The sequence below is a fragment of the Orcinus orca genome, chromosome 20 (assembly GCF_937001465.1).
Source record: "Orcinus orca chromosome 20, mOrcOrc1.1, whole genome shotgun sequence".
Taxonomy (NCBI): Eukaryota; Metazoa; Chordata; class Mammalia; order Artiodactyla; family Delphinidae; genus Orcinus; species Orcinus orca.
The window spans coordinates 10,369,425-10,391,469 of record NC_064578.1 but is presented as its reverse complement, the minus strand read 5'-3'; the positions used below and the strand labels follow the sequence as shown (position 1 = coordinate 10,391,469).

At 43.8% G+C, this 22,045-nt stretch overlaps 1 pseudogene; it reads left to right on the top strand.

Moving 5' to 3' along the window:
- The first annotated feature begins 1,842 nt into the window (after positions 1–1,842).
- On the top strand, positions 1,843–2,810 carry LOC101277293 (60S ribosomal protein L5-like; annotated as a pseudogene).
- Positions 2,811–22,045: the final 19,235 nt, after the last annotated feature.

The following is a 22,045-nucleotide window of genomic DNA, read 5'->3' as shown; positions in this document are numbered from 1 at the left end:
TTTCCTTTTGCTGCCTTTGCGGGGGGTGGAAGCCAAGGAAATGTGGGGCAAAGATGCAGCCTTTAGGGGACTGGAGGTAAGAAGTCCTGCAGCTCACGGAGCCTATTGTTCAGATACGGCTGAACAGTCTGAGATGGGCCATGCTGTGAAGTAGAACCTGATAAGAAGGAAAAGATGCAGCTATTGATGAATGGGTGGAGAAGACGGAAAAGTGAGGGCAGACACTATGGACAAATGGGATTTTTGTGGGCTTAGTGATTTGTCGGTTCTTTGTGGGGCGGATAATATGAATCCACCAGAGTTCAGTGCATGCACAAGTTTTGTAAGATAATGAATATTAATTGTGATCCACCATGCTTTTATTCCACTGCGTGTTGACTTTCACTTCTTTTTAAATACACTACCAAAAGAGCAGATGAAATATTAGACCACTGTTCCACTCAATGTAATTTTCTTGTAATTTTTTAACAGACGAATAAGTGTCTACAATAATAACTTCCACTGGTGGTTCTTCATGAGCATAATGTGTGAACATTTCTAGGCTGGAAAAGAAAACTTAGAGAGCTTCTAGGACAGTGATTTAAATTCGGGGTGCATGAATATTGTGGAGAGGGTGGAAGATAGGAAGGTACAGATCAGATTTTCCCAGGGGAAAATGCACACAAACACTTAGAAAGATTTTTAAATTATTTCACTGCTTAGATTTAATGGTGTTCAAACAATTTATTCTGTTTGGAATGTTCAAGGGATCAAGCTGTTTAAGATTGTTACAACGTGGGTGATGCTGACCTAGTAACAACTTCTCATTTACAGGCAAACTGATACCCAGAGTGACTAAGGAAGGAAAGGTAAGGCAAACCAGCCAGTGCAAGAGGCAGAGCTGAGACTTGGAATTACTCTGATTCCAAACTCAGTCCCCTTTTCATGATATTCATGTATTTGGTGGCTACATGTTTTGGTGTTTGTCCTAATCTGCTGAAGAGAAGAAAATGGAGAGCCTCTGGACAGCAGTTGATGTGCTACAAGACATAGTAAGTGTTCAGTAAATGTGATTTGTTTGTGCTAATCATTGTGCTATGCAGTGTGTATTTATCATCTCATTTAAACCTCATAATTATACTCCAAGTCTGGTACCATAATCACCCCCATTTTGCAGGTGAGAAAACTGAGGTTACGAGAGGTTCAATATTTTGCACAAAGCCATGTGGTTAGCATGTGGCTTACTCAGTACTATGCTCATGGCAACTGGATGCAGAACACACACTCCTAACTGGTGGACATACAAATACCTAAGATCACAGCTGTTCCTGTTCTCAAACAATGTAGGCTTCAGCTCTGGTAGAATTTGACCATCGTTCCTTCTCAGTGTTCCAACAGTCGCAGGGACGGCCTCGGCATGTAGTAAGCTGAACATCACAGAGGGGAATCAAGTAAGTGTAGAATGTCCACGGGGAAAAGATGTCTCTGATCCAGGGCGAAGCCATTGACCTACGTCTTTTCCAATATTGGATGTGTATGAGTCTCAAGACTTACTGTCCGTGCCTTGCCTCTCAGCTTTTGATGCACTGATTTTGGTTTTCCCACTTGTATCTCTCAGATTATGGTGTCTATTGGTGTCACCAAGGTATATATGGTCCTGACCATACTGCTAAGCTGCCTTCATAGGGTATGCGAATTCCAGAGAGAAGGAATTCTGAGAGTTTAGTGTTTCTTTTCCCAGTGAATCAGGCAATAAACATCATTGAAAGAGCTACACTTTTGCCTGAGCCGCAGCTGGTATAACAGCATGACCTGGACTTGCTGATGGATGCCGAGACCATACAAAAGTGACGCATCTATTTTTTTCCTCCCCGGAGCTGTGCTGGTTCTGCAGCTCAGTGGTGGCTAGGGCCTCTGTTCTGCAGGACGGGGTTTGTTAAAGTTGTCGAGAATAAGGCCTACTTCAAGAGATACCAAGTGAAATTTAGAAGACGGTCAGAGGGAGAAACTGACTACTATGCTTGGAAACGATTGGTAATCCAAGATAAAAATAAGTACAACACACCCAAATACAGAATGATAGTTCGTGTAACTGAGATAACATTGGTCAGATGGCTTAGGCCCGTATACAAGGAGATATGATAGCTTGCGCAGCTTGTGCTCGCAAACTCCCGAAGTATGGCGTGAAGGCTGGCCTGACAAATTATGCTGAAGCATCTTGTACTGGCCTGCTGCTGGCACGCAGGCTTCTTAATAGGTTTGGCATGGACAAAATTTATGAAGGCCAAGTCGAGGTGACTGGAGGCGAATACAATATGGAAAGCGTTGATGGTCAACCTGGTGCCTTCACCTGTTACTTGGACGCAAGGCTTGCCAGGACTACTACTGGGAATAAAGTTTCTGGGGCCCTGAACAGAGCTGTCGATGGAGGCTTGTCTAACCCTCACGGTACCAAACGGTTCCCTGGTTATGATTCAGAAAGCAAAGAATTCAATGCTGAGGTACACCGTGGAAAGCACATCATGGGGCAGAAGGTTGCAGATTACATGCGTTACCTGATCGAAGGAGAGGAAGCTGTTTACGGAAAACAATTCTCTCAATACATAAAGAACAAAGTAACTCCAGACATGATGGAGGAGATGGGTGAGAAAGCTCAGGCTGCAATACGAGAGAATCCAGTGTATGAGAAGAAGCCTAAGGAAGAAATTGAAAAGAAGAGGTGGAACCGTCCCCAAATGTCACTTGCCCAGAAGAAATATCGGGTAGCTCAGGAGAAGACAAGCTTCCTTAGAGCTCAGGAACGGGCTGCTGAGTTAATAAACCAAACCACAACTTCTATGAAGATTTTTCAGATAAAGACAGTAATAAACTTAAAGAACAAGTTAAAAAAAAAAAAAGGGATGAATCTTTGCTTGGAAGTTACCTGCCCCATAGGAACCTAGCAGCATCCTGAAAGTGCAGATTATTTGAACAGGTAAGGACTTGCTTATCAACTGAAAGTCACCTTCATTCTGACATATGAGAAAAACCAGAGAAAGCAAGCAAATTGATCTATGTCACACAGCAAGTTGGGGGTAAAGCCGGCACTAAAACTTTGGGATACCTCTGAGATCTTCATGGCTCCTTCCATCCATCTGACCTAAACTTGATGGGATGAGTAAGAGTTTTTTAGGTAGCCCTGTAGGAAAGACAGAGGCAATTTAGGAAAATGGCCCAGACATATGAGAGGCCATGTGGAGATGAGAGAGAAGGCCTTCCCTTCATGTGTATGCTAAAAACAGAGATGGAAAAAACGGAAAAAGTAGAAACACTGGCTACCCCAGAAAAACGTTTGGGAGGTGGGTCTCTTTAGGAAAACTCCTACACAAAGGAATCCATAGAAATGTGGTCAATCTGGAATAACTGCCTAAAAGCAACCTAAAATATCTAAGGAGCTGTCTATCTAGCTTGCCCTATCTCATTCCATATCAGTTTGATCTTCCAAGATGGTTGCTGGCATCAAGAAGAGAGTGAAAAACCATAAGTAGGGGAGGGCCAGGGAAGCACAGCATTCCCTTAAACATATTCCTCTATGGAGGCAGCTCAAGGGTGCGGTCAAAGACTTGTATAATTTAGTGACACCAAGAGACGCCATAATCTGAGACAGACAAGTGAGGAAGCCAAGATTAATGTCTCAAAAGCCAAGAGGCAAGTTATAGAAAATAAGACCCATGATCCACGCAGGCTCGCACCATAGGTTTGCGATGTTAGTGACTTTATCTGAAGGTGCAAGAGTCCTTTTGACTGAGCCCATCCTTGTATATGTAAAAGGCCCATTTCAAGGGGGTCCAAAGACCACCATGATTGGAAAATATGCTTCATGTGGTTAGAGTGGTAATAGAACAGACAGCTCACTGTCCACTCCGAGAAGTCCTGTAGACCTCAAGGAACTGACAAAGCTCTGTGGTCTCGCCATCAAAGCCATGGCACGATGCCAATAAAGCCAAAATGAAGAGTGTAGAGTGCCAGAGTGATCACATGTCTCTGAGGAAAGAGTGAATGGATTTACTTTCTCTCCAGCATCTATCTCTGCCTAGACATGTTCATTTTTCTGGTTGTTTTTTCTTTTTCCTCCAAAAGATTTGCTTCAGGTCAGCTGGAGAGAGGAGTTTTGCTTAACTCAAGATTTGGCATGGACAACCACAGTGGAATCAATTTTGAAAGACCCAAAATGTGGGGTCTGGAATGACTGGCCAAAGTTACTGAAATTGTTTTCCACAGAAAGCCAGTGACTACTCAAAAGTTATTAGGAAGTCTAGGCTGCCTACAATTATCTGATGCAAATAATTATTTGATGCATATGCAAGGAGCCACACAGGTCCCAATTTTAAATAGGTACATGCTGTGATGGGCTGGGCTATGGTGCCCAGATATTCGGTCAAACATTATTCAGGATGTTTCTGTGAAGGTGTTTACTGGGTGAGATTAACAATGTAAAGTGATGGCCTTTGAGTAAAGTGGATGACGTTCCATGATGGGAGCGGGCGTCATCCAGTAAGTTGAAGACCTTCATAGAACAAAGGCTGACTTCCCCCAAGTAAGAAGGAATTCTGCCAGCAGGACTGCCTTTGGACCAGAAGTACAACTCTTCCTGGGTTTTCAGCCTGCCAGCTTACCCTGCAGGTTTTGATTTATCAAGCTTCCACAGTTGCATGAGCCATCGCCTTAAAATAAATCTCTTGGGGCTTCCCTGGTGGCGCAGTGGTTGAGAGTCCGCCTGCCGATGCAGGGCACATGGGTTCGTGCCCCGGTCTGGGAGGATCCCACATGCCGCGGAGCGGCTGGGCCCCTGAGCCGTGGCTGCTGAGCCTGCGTGTACGGAGCCTGTGCTCCGCAACGGGAGAGGCCACAACAGTGAGAGGTCCGCGTACCGCAAAAAAATAATAATAATAATAAATTAATTAAATAAATCTCTTGATAGATAGGTAGAAAGATAGATAGAGGATAGATTAGATTGATAGATGATAGATTAATTAGATAGATTAGATGTATGATGAAAGAAAAAGAAGGAAGGGAGGAAGGGAGGAAGGAAGGAAGGAAGGAAGGAAGGAAGGAAGGAAGGAAGGAAGGAAGATATATGCCTACTATCGGTTCTGTTTCTCTGGAGAACCCTGACTAATACACACACACACACACACACACACACACACACACACACACACGCATAGTCATATTACGTACCTACTACATGTCAGGCAATATGCCAGATTATTTATGTCTGTTCAATTCTCATAAGTACATTACAATCTAGATATTATTCTCTCCATTTTATCGGTGAGAGAATTGAGACTCAGAAAGATTAGCTAACTTGATCACAGCTTACAAGAGACAGAGCTAGGACTTGAACTCAAGTCCATCTGACCAAGACATTGTGCTCAATTCCCAAAGTGATGACAAGTAACCAGGCAAAATGAAACAAATTAAGTGGCAGAACATGTGAAGGGAGAAGACCCACAAGTGTGGAATCATCTCCCAATAACAATCAGCAGCAAAATCATTTACAATTGGAAAAGACAGGCTGCTGGAAGAGACAGGGCTGCCCTGGCAGAGGTAAGCACAGTCCAGACCGCTCTCTCTCTCTGGCTCTGCCCATTCCCCGAGCTGCTCTGATGGGTTTTAGCTGATTCCAGACGTGCCCTGGAGGGAGAGAAGATTCATGGCAGCCCAAAAGGAGGACAATTAGGTTTCCCATTAGCTTCCTTCATGAGTTCATCACTGACTGTTTCTCTTTGTTGCAGTATTTTCGAAAATTATCCCAGACAGGTTTCTGGAATACATGGGACTTGGAGATTTTTTTTTTTAATGAAGGACATTCCACTGAGAGCAAGCCCCAAGACTGACTCATCAGAGGAAGTGTGTTCTTGGGGTAATGCCGATGGATATGGGCAGCTGAATCCCAGCTCTGCAATTTTAATCTGGGTGAACGTGGGTATGCGGCAGTTCCCCAAGTTCATCCCCGGATCTCCAATGCCTAGCTTAGAAAAGGATGGAGGAGGACTCTTAATCGGCCCCACTTCCTCTAGTCTTCCTTTCTCTGGCCATGCTCGTAGCTTTCCCCCAACACATTTTTCTGCCAAAGGGAAACCTTTACCAGTTTTGACTGGCAGCTAATCTTGACGATTCCTTTGCTTAGAGTGCCCGAGGATGACGTCGTAGGGGCATTTTCGTACCTAGAGACGAGCATTTGATTATTTGAAGATTTGTATAAACCTCTCCATTCTCCATCAGCTTAGATAATCCAGTGTTGACCAAACGGTTGTCTCCCTTGCTCTCTATGCTGTGAACATTTATTTCCAGCTTCCCCCAGATTTTCCACGGATGTGTTTGCAACCCGTATGTGTCTCAGCATCTCCAACTTTGACTCTGTCTTGTTTTTATTTCTCCCTTTGTATAGTCTTTAAGTGGTCCCCGATGGTGTGCGTATGTGATTTCATATCAAGAGAATGGTGTGGCCATAGCAATGAAGCATTAGGGTGTATCATAAATCAACCACAGTTTGGGGAAACGATAACACGTGTGATTTATAGGCTATTTCAGCTCTGATTTCCATATAGCTATTCTCTGATTCACAATTATTCCTGGAGGAGTAGAAAGTAAAAGAAAGTACAGTGTGGGTGGTAGATTTCCTCCCCAGAAATCCATGATAGTCATCATCTCCATATAGAAGAGCACATACTCATGCTTTCCAAAGGATGAATGTTATCCATGGCAACTGGGAAACTGTCAGAGCTGGAAGAAGTGAGTCAACTAAATAGCATTTTCCCTTGACCTGGGTAAACCGAGACTAATTTTATATATTTGTCAAGAGAATTCGAAAATTGCCAATAATTTACGGCAGGGTAAAACCCCTAGATTTTAACCTAATCTATCAATATGTAAATTAAATATATAAAGGTTGATGATCAACGTTTGTTTACGTTAAGTGAAAGCAGAATATGTGCTTGATTTTACCGAAAGGCAGTTCTTTGCACACACACACCACTTTGGGCCTATTAGCCTTAGCTTGGGGGGGACCATAAAATTTATCTTCCAAACTGGGATATTTCTAAGAGTGAAGGGAGGTGCTTTTAATTATTCCAGTCAACGGGGGTAGCCCCTGGCCACCTGGCACCTGCCGTGAGCCTGACTGTTAGTCATCGTGATCTCCGTGTCACCTGCCCCTTCACTAGGTCCTTCAGAAGCAGGGCTCAAGGTGCCTTGGTTTCTTTTAGTCAGAGGCCATTTTCTTCTCTGTTAGGGACTAAAATACGTTTGTATGAAATAAAGGACACACTGATGCCCGAAATAAATTCACCCAGGTGCCTGGTATAAGATAGGCATTCAATAAAATATATTAATAATTATAATTTTAAATATTAAATTAAGTATACCCTATCATGGCTTAGAGGGCTAGCATCTTTTGCAGGTGCTCAAACTCAGTGATTTGGGCAACACTTTCAAATGTTTGATTTTCATTTTCTTACTGGAGGTCTTTTTGTTTTTCAAACGTAATCTTACCTAGAACCCCAATATATAAAAGCGATAAAAACAATTACGTATGTGTTATTGGAGAAAAGCTCTCCAGCATCTGCAGTACTCCCAAAAGACAGCTTCAGAGCCAAACACTTCACTTGGAGCAAAATTCAAACTCTACAAAGCTAAATAAGCCCTGATTAAAATGTTAAGACATCAACTAAGCATGATTTGGAGAGAGAATCCCAATACTTTGGGCGAGTTCAGAAGTGCATTACGGGTGAATTGAAAAGAAATACCTGGCATTCACTAGGTTTTTGGTTTTCTTTCAAGTTCAATGCGTACAATACAGCAAGTTGAGTCCTGAGTGATTCCTTCAACTTCAGAGACAGAACAGAACAGGTAGAGGAAAAGACCTCTGCTATTTGCAGCGTTTATCTTCAGACTCCTTCAGACCCAAGAAAACAGTCAGTGGAAAACAGATTTTCTGAATGAGCCCTATGATATTTTTCTTAAACTTCTCCTTCTGTCTGGCCTGCCAAGTCCTTGCTTCAACGCTCTAGGCTGGGTTGATAGCGGTTGTTCTTTCTAATGTTGGTTGAAATATAAGTAGGTGCTTCCATTTCACTGTGATGCTAGAAGATCCCACGAGATGTTCCTGTTACGGATCGTGAGAGTTGGAGCAAAGATTTGGATTGGTTGACTCGTTCTAGGAGATGCTTCTTTCCTAAGTTCCACGAAGTTCCACAAAGCCAGAGCTGTCTGCAGTGTGTCTAGGCTAACATCACAACAGAGCCACACCCAGAAACTTGCCAGGCTCAATGCTCCTGGAAGCAGCTGCTGAATGGCTAGGCCACCCCGAAGTTTCTCTCCCATCCCACACACTCCTTTCTGTCTCAGTGGACCTTGGAACATCACTGTGTTAGTCATCTATGACTGCAAAACAAATTACCACCAACTTAGGTGACTTAAAACAACATGCATTTATTATGTCACAGTGTGTATAGATCAAGAATCCAGGCACAGCTTAGCTGGGCCCTCTGCTTCACACTTAAAGACTGCAATCAAGGCACGAGACAGGGCTGGAATCTCATCTGAAAGTTCAACCAGAGAAGGACTGGCTTCCAAGCTCATGTGGTTGTTGACAGAATTTCGTTCAGGAGGATTGTGGATTGATGGCCTTAGCTCCTATCTGGCTGTTGGCAAGAGGTCATCCTCAAGACCTTGCCGTGTGGCCTCACCACTAGGTCAACTCACAACATGGCAGCTTGCGGCATGAAAGCAAGGACACAGGTCAGAGAAAGACAATGTGAGATAGATATCACAATCTTTTATAACCTGACCTTGGAAGTGACATACCACTACCTTTGCCATATTGTGTTGGTTGGAAGAAAGTCATAGGTCCTGCCCACACTCAGTGGGAGTGAGTACCAGGAGGTGGGGAGTACTGGGGGTCCTCTACGAGGCTACCGGCCACTATCACTGTCTGCTGTTAGGGACTCATATGAAGCAGAGGAAGAATTCGAGGTCAATGCATTTCCAAACAGGCATTCAAGTCCTATATCTCTAAACCACTCTCCAGCCTCCCCATAGACCATGGGGAGAGACCGTAAGTCTTCTCTGTCTTCTTCAAACACACCATGACTACAAGCTTTATGGCCATCATGCCTGCTCTTCTCACTGCCTAGAAAGCTCTCCTCTCAACTCTACCCAGGCCCCTGTTGAGATGTCATCTTTCCTTGAAGTCCTAATGTGTTTACCTGTTGGATACTTATTTATTGAGCTCCTACGACATGTTAGGCATTGTCTGGAACCCTGCCCCACAATAGGAAAAAAACCCCACAATCTGTAACCTCGAGGAATTCTCTATTTAGTGGAAGAGACAAATAAATAACTAGTCCTCAGCACACCCTATTGCAAGTACTATGAGAGAGATAAGTGCAGGGTGTAGAAGCAGTAAACTAGGGGTATGACATGGTTGGATGAAACCCACTAATCTGCCCATAAGTTGAAGTCAAACTCCTCAGCTTGGCACAAAAACCCTTCACAACTGGTACTACTTCATCCCTCTTTTTTCTCACTATATAGTCCAGTCACAATGAGGAAAAATGAGTCAGATGTGTTGTCCGTGCTGTGCTTGTCCATACTCCCTTCCATGCGTTGTTCTCTCTGCTAAAAACATTCCTTCTTTCTTGTTGAGCTTGTATGCATCCTTAAAAGAGTTAAATCTAATGCTACCCTGTCTTGGTCTGCTCAGGCTGCTATAGAAAAATACCATAGACTGGGTGGCCTAACCAACACAAATTTATTCCTCACGGTTCTGGAGGCTGGGAAGTCCAAGCTCAAGGTGCCAGCAGATTTGATTCTTGGTGAGGGTCCTTTTCCTGGCTTGCAGATAGCCAGTCTTCTTGCTGTATTTCATGTGGCAGAGAGAGGAAATTCTGGTGTCTCTTCCTCTTCTTAGAAGGGCACTAATCTCATCATGAGGGTCCCACCCTCATGACCTTATCTAAATCTAATTACCTCCCAAAGTCCTCATCTCCAAATATCATCTCACTGGGGGTGGGGGTAGAGCTTCAACATATGTACCTGGAGGGGACACAAATATTCAGTCCATACAACTCCCCTTTTTAGAAGCCTTCTCTGAATCCCTAAAAACGTAAGCAGCTACACACACTGTGCTTCTGTAACCCTTTGTACTTAACTTGAGTAGCATGTGCAGCGAGTATTATCATTGTGAACATGAGTCTTTTATTAAACTGCAAGTGCCTTGGTGGCAGACTGTGAGTCTTCCTTGCTGTCTCCTCTGTGAGTACAGGGCAAGGTGACCACCCAGCAGTGGTCAGTAAACACTTGGGAAGAGCACGTAAAAGAGCAGAGAAGCCCTTCCCTAGCACTCAAGTTATTCCCCACTCACCTTGACTTTTCCTTTCGGCTCATGTAAACACCAGCTGAACTCCTGGCTGCCTGAATCTCAGCTGGAATGTTTGCAGTACTCGGCCATCCTCTAGTTGGTGAGAAGTTCCAACATGTCCACCCAGAAATTAGAAATCTGAACACCCCTGACTCTTAAGAGTATTTCGTATGTTATGGTCTTTGAACCCCGGTCTGAATTGGATACATCTGTCTTCAAAAGAACTTAAATTCCAACATGAAAGTCAAGGAGGAAAATAGCATCCTTGCATTCAGAAGGCGGGTTCCCATAGTGTGAATTTCTCTGTCTGGTTAGGATTGCTTCCCTGTGTTCGAACACCCAGGCTGATGATGTTTCACTCAGTTATCAGTGCTCTTAAAGGAACTGCTTTATTGCCAAGTTTCTCTGTAATCTTTAAAGCACAAACTTACATTACGATGAACCATATTTTAAATGAAATCTCCAATGTATTTCAGTGTAGTGAAAACTTGTCTTTTACAAAGCTTTAAAATAAAATTTAATATATTTTAGAAAGGCTCACTACATGATTATTTCTAGCCTTTTAACCTAGTCCCTAATATTGACTGTGATCATAAAAATATCGGTAACAGTAACTACCATTGTGAGCATTTATCACGTGCCAAGAACTATACCAGGTATTTTCTACACAGATCTGTTTGGCTTTTGCCATTTTATTCTCTAAAACCATCTGACCTTGATATAACTAACGTACTTTGTAAGTGAGAAAATTTAGACTCAAAGAAGTGTCTGAGGGCAGACAGAGAAGACATAAATTTGGGGGGAACCAGGAAGAGGCCTCAGTTCCTAGCTGACTGTTGGTCAGAGGTCATCCTCAGTTTTTCTATCCCATTCTGTCTCCTGACATCCAATCCTTGGGGATAAAGTCTTTTGTTCCCAATTATAAATGAGTCAGTGCACCTGAGGCTGCAGAATCCTTAACTTACAACCATACTAAGATGGGGCCTAATAATTGTGTCCTTCTTGAGGAGAGATGTCAATAAAAAGGGGTGGGAGGAAGGACAGACAATGGGAGGGACATCAAACCAAGGACCCTGGATGACTAGAGGGATCACCTCATCCCCTGTTAGAAAACGACCCAGACGACTAAGCTTTGTTGGACCGAAGAGAAGAGCAGATCAATAACTGAGACCTTCACCTACAGTCTAGTCCTGTTATTCGTTCCTTCAGCAAGTACTGCTGTGCCTAGCTATTGTATAGGATTAGATAACACGTCTAACGTAAACAAATACCCCTCGACATCTCATATGGAAGTTTTTAAGTAACCAAGTGTTTCAATAAGTCAACATTTTGTTTCTACACTTGTGGCTTAAAATCCCCTTATATTATTCCAAAAAGAACAATGAACACAGGTAAATAATTCTTTCTCAATTTTGCAGCATCTGAGGGTAGATCCCTATAGACACCTCCAACCCTCACACCCCTTCTCTTTGTGGAACTGAGGCCACTTGAGCTCACCCTAGGCTCTCAGGCCACTCCAGAGCCACTGAGAAGTGGATTGCAGGCGGCTTTAGTTCAATACATGAAATCTGACACTGCTCAGAAGACGAGCCTTCTACCCTGCCCCGTGACACAGCTCTCACTCCCTAGCACTGTTCTGATAAACTCATGGCCCCCTCAGGACTGCCGGCATGCCCTTTGCTTTTCCTGTACCCCCTTTTGCAGTGGCTCTTCCCACTTGTTGTCATGCACCCCCTAGCATGTCTTGGCTTTGCCTCTTCTCGTGAGAACACGTAGCGACGTGGCATCCATCACCCCATTCCCTGCTTTCATTGACAAAAGAATGGACAAATACCCTGACCTCAGAGCTGCTTTGTATTTTTCCCTTAAACAAAAAATTAAACTTTCTTCTTTAAGTGGAAAAGAAAAGCTTCCAGTTAACAGAAGGTTCTGAATGAGACTCCTAATATTCTAATACCAAAACCCTGAATGGCCAATGAATATTTGCCAGTGTTGATCTGAAACCCACAGAACAGACATTCCAGGTGTGGCAAAAGAGCAAATGCCACGAATGCCAGGATTTTCTAGAAGCTGGAAACGAATTAATGTCTATAAAACTTTGAACCATACAGATTCTCCTCATCAGAAAAAAAAAGAAAGAACAGAATATACAGACATTCATCCTCAATACCACAGTTATATTTAGGTCTGAAATAGACTGTCAGAGAGATAGATAGATAGATAGACATACAGACATGTAGACAGATGGTAGATAGATGAGAGATAGATGAGAGATAGATAGATATGATGGTTGGAGGGAAGGAGGCAGGGAGGGAGGGATGGGCAGGTAGATAAATAGGTAGATAGGTGTATAAATTGATAGATGGATAGATAGATAAACTGGTGATTAGTTTTGTTTGAATGAACCGACACTTCCTTCTCCACGACTACCTGTACTCAGAAGTCATCATAAAAAGGGATCTGACGCTACCGACCAGCTAAACTTCAGAAAGGAGATTTCAGTATGAGAAGCTGTGGCATTCTCTCCTTGTGCAGTCACCAGCCAGACGGTAATACGGATTCTGAGGAAACAGATGCGCTCCTCATGGGACGGGTCCACTCCTCCTAAAGACGTGGGTAGAATCAGAGCCCCGGTCATCAGCAGCCCTCTAACTCTTCCTGACTCTGGACCCCTCAAGGAGCAGAGGCTCTATCCCGTCTGCCCTGCCTGAGAAATCAAAACCAACAGAAATTGGCAAAACAGAAATGAGGCCAGCGGAGGAATTCAGCTACCTACTTTCTGAGAGCCAGGCATGGAGGAGTATGTCTGATTCCCTCCCTCCCATCCTGTCCGGCCCTCCAAAGGCTGGCCAAGGCCCATTTGGAGTGAAGAAAGACAAAGCATCTCTGGGAAGGAAGGTGGGAGAGGTGCTGACAGTGAGTTATAACTTGCCCACACAGTAAAGGTGGCAGTGAAGGGGGAAAATCTGAGGGGCAGACCCCGGGGAGGCGTAGATGATGAGAAAGTAAGCCAGGGAGGAGCGGGGTGGGAGGATGGAGGGTGTTTTGCATTAGCTTAATAGAGGCAAAGTGGAAAACGGAAAGGAATACACAGGTCAGAGGATATGAGCTCCACGTAAAAATCCAAGAAAGTGCTCTACCTCAGGATGAGGAGAGGTTGGCCAGCTATGAACCTCTCACCAAGATGACATGCGAGCTTTCTTCCTTAGCGAGCCCAAAGGGAAGTGTGGGGAAAGCCAGCTTCTGTTTGTGCAACTCTGTTCAAAATATCTCACACAGCCTCAGACCAGCCTCCACTCTGGAGTCCTCTTTGTGGAGACAGGGGCACTCACGAGAAAATGTCTACTCCTCTCTTGACTGACCCATGGCAAGAATGCAATTCCATGCCAGTGTAGGTGGTAAATAGCGGCAGTATTCTTTAAGCACCTGTTAGGCGCCAGACCTCTACACCCTGTGAGGTAGGCATTCTTATCCCCATTTCACAGATGAAAAGATTGAGGCTTGGGGATAAGAAGTCACTTGCCCAAGTTTCCATAATGAAAGAGAAGCAGATCAAAGTGTGAATACCAGTAACCCCAGCTGCACTAAGTTCCAAGGAGTGTGTTTTTTCCATTACACTCTTGTCTCCGAATTAAAAGCAGGAAGGGGGCTGAGAAAAAGGGAGGAGACCAGAGTGGCATGGGGACAGTTTCTAAACGACTACTAGTGCTTTATCATTTTAACACAGAACAGGAATAGGCAGTGCTGTTGGGAGATGATTTTCCCTGAGTCTTACACATGCCTGCACCTCTTGTCAGCAGGGGCACTGACTGACTTTGTTATGTACCATCTTCTAAAGGATGCCCAGCACACAGATTTGGAAGATAGAGATAATATCTCCCTTGGGAGCAACGGGCAGTCTGCTTACTATCCAGCAGGAAAAATCAGCTTCCTCTTCTGTGACGTACCCTACAACTTGTGTACGTGTCACGTGGCTCCCTTTGCATGGCCCCGCGAGCGCCAGGGCAGGGGGAGATGACACAAACACGAAGCTCATGCTGGTTGCTATGCCAGGAATCACAAAGCCCTTTGTCGCTGACCCAGGAGTTTCACGTTTTCTGCCAACATCCATGAAACCTTGACAGACTAACTTGTTACCTGGCCAAGTAGGGTAATATCTCAGACTCCACAACACTGGAGGCTTCATAGAGCAGCAGGGAATGGACAGAGAAATCCAGACGAATCCTACTTGTCTCATGGTGCCCAAACAGAGTTCAGATGCTCCCACGTGGCACATCAGTAGGCATTCTGGTACCTCGTGCATCCTTGGGCAGTGCAACCTGGGAAATATCTCGAATGCTAATTAGGTCCCACCAGGTCCCAGTTCCTGAGCGAACACCATGATTCCCTAGGCTGCCATATATCTATAATGGGGTACTTGACCAAATGCTTGAGAATGGCAGACACTTCTGAGAGCCTTATGCCATGATTTCATTGAATCTTCAAAAGAACTCTATGAATTAGGAATTATTGCTCTCAGAAATGTAAGTAACTCATTCAAGATCACACAGCTAGTGCCCAAGTCTGTCTGAATCCATGCCTGCAATTAGCATCCTAGAAGACTCTCTTTTCCTGCCAGCAGTGAATTCATCGCTCTTCTTGAAACATATTCCCTTTCAATTCTTTAAAACAATTCTTTAGACGAGCAACTGTGCGCTAATAAGAAGACGCAGTTGCCATTCAGGATGGGAAAAAAAAAACTTATTTAGTTAACAAGGAACACTTGTTCAAGGGAAGAAGCACTCTGGGGCAAGCGAAACTTTATTTTTTTCCTTAATTATCTGAGGTCCACGTTAGGGTAATCCAAACCACCCCACAGAGAAGATGCAGTCTGCAGAACCCCAATTCTCCCCCTCTTACGACCCTTTTGGAGGGAAAGAAGATGTGAGGCCAATAAAGGCACTGAGAATGCCTTTTGCTGGGCCGAGAGATATAACCCAGCCCCTCAGCTCACGCTATAGTCAGCACTGAGGCCAGGCTGCAAAGATGGGTCTGCCGGCTGCTTACGTGGCTACTAGGACAGAGGCATGGCCAATCTTCAAGATGTCTGGCAAAGTCACCTTTGGGGAAGAAGCACTCTGCGGTCCTTCTGGAAGAGTGGAATGTGTATAAACACTATGGAAGAGAATATGGGATCCCTCTTGTGCCTGTCACCAGCTCAGGAATTCAGGAGAAGCCCCCTCCAAGCTCAGAGATGGTCGATGCACCAGTAGGAGTCCTTGGCTTTCATAGAGCGCGATCAGTTGTGAGAATCGCTGCAAATAATGAGTTACTGTATTTACCTGAGGGTTGCCCCAACACCTAGCAAACTACAACCAACTCAGTGTTAAAGCAACAGAAATGTCTTCTCTCACAGCTCCGGAGCCAGAAGTCCAAAATTAAGGTGCTGGCAGAACGATGCTCTCTCTTTTAGCTTCGGGTGGTGGCTGGCACTCCTTGGCTTGCAGCTGCATATCTCCAGTCTCTGATCCATCATACATGGTTCTCTTCTCTTTGTGTGTCTGTGTCTTCACAGGGCATTTTCCTCTGTGTGTGTCTGGCCCCTTTTTCTTTAGAGTCTCTGTTTAAATACCCTCTACTCTGTGAAGATTTCCTGCATATCTCCTTCATTCTCTACCTGGGTAGCTTATTTGTCTCTTTGGTCAGCATTTCTTTATTATAATTTGTTTCCGTCTTTAAGGACCATCACCTCCTACCTCACTGGTGTGTAAACTATATGTGGGCAGAGGTTTTACTGTGCTTTTCTTACAGTACCTGGGATGTAGTAGAAATTCAATTAGTACCTATTAAATAAGTGAACGTATGAAGGAGATGGTTTCATAAGTCAGAGAAAGTGGGATGTCCTTACAGCCAGCACTGGGATGACTCCAACCACCAATAGGCACTGGTTAGAGCGTGCCATCGCTTACACATTAAGCGTAGATACTTTGTCCTATTGAAGAATGTGGGCTTTGGAGTCAGACAACTGGGGTCCTACTGCTGGCCCTTCCCCATAGCTCCTCTGTGACCCTAAGCATGTTACTTAGCCTCTCTGAGATGCTGTATAATGTGGATGTGTGGTTCTGACTTCATAAGATTATTGTATACATTATTCATTTAACAAACATTTATTGAATATCTTGTTGGGCACCATGATAAAATAGGATAAGGTCTACACAGTGCTTACCAAAGTTTCTGTCATGTCGGAGGTGCAGGTTAAGTGGCATTTTGCTCAGTTGAATACCCAATATGTGAAGACAGATGAGGAGATCCACCAGGTGTAGTGTGAAGATGACCAGAGAGACCAAATGTCCTCAGCATCCTTTCTCACTATAGGTGCCCCACTCTGCCCACCCACTGTGGCCAGAGAAGTTTCTACTCAGCAGCTGGTGAGAAGAGGGTATGAGGGGTAAGTGGGAAAAAGAATGTGAGAGAATATTACCCAAGTGGGGCATCATTTGTCACCGTTCTCTTGGGGGGTTTTGGTACCTCATCAACCCCTGAGGTACCAATCCTATCAGGCAAAGGTGAGGGCTGGGAAGGTTGCAAGGAGAGGTAGAAAAGCGCAGTCTTCAAAGTCAACATTGGGTATGAAGTGAGTTTCTGCCACTTACACGCAGAGGATGGGCAAAGAACCATATTCAGAGAGGATATTCATTTGGAGGTACCATGGAACACCTACGATATGCCTGCCATATTCTTTGCTGAACACTCTACTGCGTTAAGTCCCATCATCCTCCCATCAACTCTTTGAGTCAGGAATTAATATCCCCACTTTGCAGATGTAGAAAACGAATCCTGTGAAATGTCCCAAGGACAATGAGCCACTAAGTAGAGCAGGGGGTGGAACTAACCTCTGTCCGCATTCCTTCTGCTTCCAACACTCCACATCCCTCCCATATCCAAGATTCCTGGGTGTGAAGTTTTTCAACCATAAGCAGGCCAAAGTTCTAAGTGGGTTGTTCAGCGTGGAAATGTCTACATGGCCATTTTTATCCCATCCCTTTATAGAAGACACAGAGTTATTTGAGTTTATTGGCACAGAGAACTTTCTGAAATGGCGTTGCCCTCTTATATGACACCATACGATCAACACCATACTAATGAAATAACGTTTTATCTCTGGGGTGAAAGAAGGAAAACCTTAATGTGGTGAAACCAGACCAGAGTTTCTCAACCTCAGCACTATTGAAACTTGGGGCTGGATAATTCTGTTTTTTTTTTTTTTTTTTTTAACATCTTTATTGGAGTATAGTTGCTTTACAATGGTGTGTGACTTTCTGCTTTATTACAAAGTGAATGAGCTATACATATATCCCCATATCTCCTCCCTCTTGCGTCTCCCTCCCTCCCACCCTGCCTATCCCACGCCTCTAGGTGGTCACAAAGCACTGAGCTGATCTCCCTGTGCTATGCGGCTGCTTCCCACTAGCTATCTATTTTACATTTGGTAGTGTGTATATGTCCATGCCACTCTCTCACTTTGTCCCAGCTTACCCTTCCCCCTCCCTGTGTCCTCAATTCCATTCTCTATGTCTGTGTCTTTATTCCCGTCCTGCCCTTAGGTTCTTCAGAACCTTTTTTTCTTACATTCCATATATATGTGTTAGCTTACGGTATTTGTCTTTCTCTTTCTGACTTAACTTCACTCTGTATGAGAGACCCTAGGTCCATCCACCTCACTACAGATGACTCAATGTCGTTTCTTCTTATGGCTGAGTAACGTTCCATTGTGTATATGTGCCACGTCTTCTTTAGAGGCTGGATAATTCTTTGTAGGAGGGCGGCTGTCATACACGTTGCAGGACGTTTAGCAGCATCCCTGGCCTTCACCCACATACTAGAAGCACCTCCTCCCCCAGCTTGTGATAATGAAAACTGCCTGCAGATATTGCCACAGGTCCCTCGAGACGGGGCTGGTGAGTATCACCCAGTTGTGAAACAGTAAACTAGACGAACACGGGTCCAAACTCTTAGTCTACAATTTTCATGGCTTTGGGAAAGTTACACACTCTCCTTGAAACTCTTTCTCATGTATGGAATGGAGATATTAACTCCTGTCTTGCAAGGTAATTGTGCCAAGATAAAGCACATTGTATGTGGGTCCTCAGAAGATGCTCAGTACATACTTAGAAAAATAAGAACTTATTTTTTAAGACTTATGATGAGCTTTCACAATGCCCACATCTGAGGATCTTGTTTCCTTTACCCCTGTAGAAGGTGAGGTACACACTTTAAAATTGCTGCTGCCCCTTCCATACAAATTGACCTTGAATATTTATGAATAATATCTATCCATTATATTATGCCCATTATCTCCTTTTAATCTTTTTAAAACCACTTTATGGAGGTATCATTGACATACAAAAAGCTGTACATATTTAATGCGTACAACTTGATGAGTTTGGAGATAAATATATACCCGTGAAACCACCACCACAGTCTACGCCATTAACATACCCATCGCGTCCTAAAGTTTCCTTTTAATCTTTACCACAGTCCTACAAGGATCGTGGTTGCCATCACCATTTTAAAAACAAGGAAGCATAGGGAGGGTGGGAGGGAGGGAGACGCAAGAGGGAAGACATATGGGAACATATGTATATGTATAACTGATTCACTTTGTTATAAAGCAGAAACTAACACAACATTGTAAAGCAATTATACCCCAATAAAGATGTTAAAAAAAATAAAAAAATAAAAACAAGGAAGCAGTTTTAGAGACTTCTTTAAGTAACTTACCCAAGATCACACAGCTAGAAAAAAGGGTTCAAATTCTGACTCTACATCCCAAGATATTTGCTAGTATCTTATCATACTTCCATACATACCCAAGAGGCACGTCCTGAATTCTGTACTGAGAACAGGCTCTTCCGCTGAGTTTACAAGGGAAAATAAGCAACTACCTTAGGTGGGAGGAATACATTTTACATAAGGGGAAGAACAAAGGGTTATGAGAGCACAGAGGAGGCATATTTATCTCATCTGAAAGGTTCTAGAAGGCCTGCTAACAGAAAACATACACAGAGAATCACGAGTTAGGAGAGAAACTGTCCAGATAAAGCTAACACGCGTGCAAAGTCCTAGCACTGAGAGCAAACGTGATGGGCGTACAGTCGGCCCTCCTATCTATAGTTCCACATCAGCAGATTCAACCAACTGCGGATCAAGAAGGTTTGGGAAAAAATTCCAGAACGTTCCAAAAAAGCAAAACTTGAATTTGCCATGTGTCATCAACTACTTACATTGTATTTACAACTATTTACATAGCATTTACATTTATTAGGTATCACAAGTCACCTAGAGATGATTTATAATATATAGAAGGTTATACGAAAATATTACGCCATTTTATACAAGGGACTTAAGCATCTGTGGATTTTGGTATTCATGGGGTTGGGTGGTCCTGGAATGAATCCCCCAGGGATAGCTGTAGTTAAGAATGGATGAACTTTGGAGAGCAACGAGGGGAGAAGGCAGGGGTGAGACGGGAGGTAGGCAGGGGCCAGACAATGAAGGGATGTGTCTGGCTGGGGTGTTTAGAGCTCTTGTTCTGGGTCAGGGAGCTTGCATGTTTCAACTTCCTCCTACATCCTACTTCTCACATCGACCCCCTAAAATCTCTCTCCAGTGGCTTAACGGGTTATAAAGAGCTCCATTCCTTTGTGAACGCTGCTGCTATGAAGTTGACTTTCCACACTTTGGCAAATAGAAATGCTCTCCTGGTAAAGTTGATCCATGGTTACCAGGCCTTTTGGCCAAGAGACCTAATGAAGAAAGATGAACACGACTGCTGGACTTTTACAGGACCTGTGACAAGTCACCAGCCTCTTCCCAGAAGCCTGCGTGAAAACAGACGCCTAGCTCAGCAAAGAGAGGCAGTGCTCCTGGCAGGCTGTTGCTGGGGAAGGAAAATGGGCGTGCCAGTTTGGGGAGCTGGGATGACGCAGCAAGGGTTTACGAGACCCGATCTCTGCGGAGCTTGGCAGACACTCAGAGGCCAAGGCTTCCTGAGGAGGAAGGTTCCTCGTCAGTACCTCCAGCTTATAAGGGTTTTTCATCAGAACCAGCAGACAGGCCGCCCTGTTCCTCACACTTTAAAACCTTCAAATAAGAAATGTCAATTACTTTTCAGACTTGAGAAACCTAAACTATCCAAATTGGCTGTTTTGCAACGCGTATACATAGAACGTGGTCGCTGGGTTAAAGGCACGTCTTGTGGAGTTTTTTCTCGTATTCCTAGCATGTTGAACATAGTGGGTGTCTGGCAAACGATGGGAGCCAGGAAGTGAATCGTAATCCCTGTGGCAGCCTAAAAAAATGTCTGGCCCATCTTTATTTTTCACAGGTCCAATCACCACTGATAGAAATATGAGGTATCCAAAGTATTGTGGATTAACTATTCCCAAAGTATATCATGTTGCCTTGGTTCTCATGTTGAAAAGCGCAGGGCAAGTTGGAGAAAGATTTTCCTGGGGAAGGAGACAGGAACAAGTCTGAACATCAGAGAGGTCCATAAGACAAACGCATACACACACACACACACACACACACACACACACTGAAGTCACATATTATTCAAGTGTAAGATTTTTTAAGTCATCATGTAAGTAAATCACTTGTGATATAAAATTACCTTTGAAAAACTTCCTAAAGAAGGATGGAAAGAGAATGCTGAGTAAGAGGGGAAGTAATGTCATGCAGCCGGGCTTGGAAGTGATATGTTGCTGACCATTAGGGACAAGGTGCCTGGATGAAAGTGAGTGGGGGAGGGGGAAGGTCAGAAGGTTCTACTAGATTCTTCTCTGCTGCCCAACCAAACTTCAGGAGAGGAGATGAGTTATTGGAGTTTCCACTGCATGTTTCCCAGTTTCCACTGATGACCACACACAATTTTAAGCTTAGCTAATAAAAAACATCTAGAAGTTTCTCTAATTGAAAACCAAAGATACTCAAGAGATTATTCCTTTGTTGCCCTGTAGTACAGACTTTGAAGGAAGGTTATGTTTGGCTGAATCTGGGGGCTGTAGAACCTACCTGACCCTCTTAGCAGGAAACACACAGAAAGTTGTGTAGTTAATTTCAGGGGTTCGTAGTCCTCTGGAAGTGCATCCACGGACCTTCCCGTAGAAAGAAAAGGTTTGTTAAGCAAATTAACTGTGTATAGGAAGTATCTTTGAAGGAAGTAAAACTCCTGCCTCTAAACTTATTCCAAATAGTTTTTTTATGGATAAGTTCCCTTTTTGATAAAGTTGCTAAAAAGGCTTATTGAATGATGTAAAGAGTCACCCCTGGGATTTTTATTCCCAGTATTGCATCATAATGAGTAAGTTAGTCTACAGGAGAAGTTTCAAGGGAACCAGAAGGTTACACGAGTTTCTCCCTGGATGAACTTGGACAAGACATTTCCCCTTCTCAAAGTGCAGTTTCTTCATCTGTAAAGTAAAAGGATTGTGCCACATAACCTCTAGAGCTCCCTCCACCTCATGAGACAATGAATGCTTACAAGCCAGACCCTCTAGAAATTCTGCTACGTCTTCCCTGGAGAGAAATCAATGGTTAAATTCTGATCTTTATGTGAACAGAAGAGCAAAACCTTTCCTCAGACAAAGCAAGAAGGAACAGAGGCCTCTGTTTCAATGG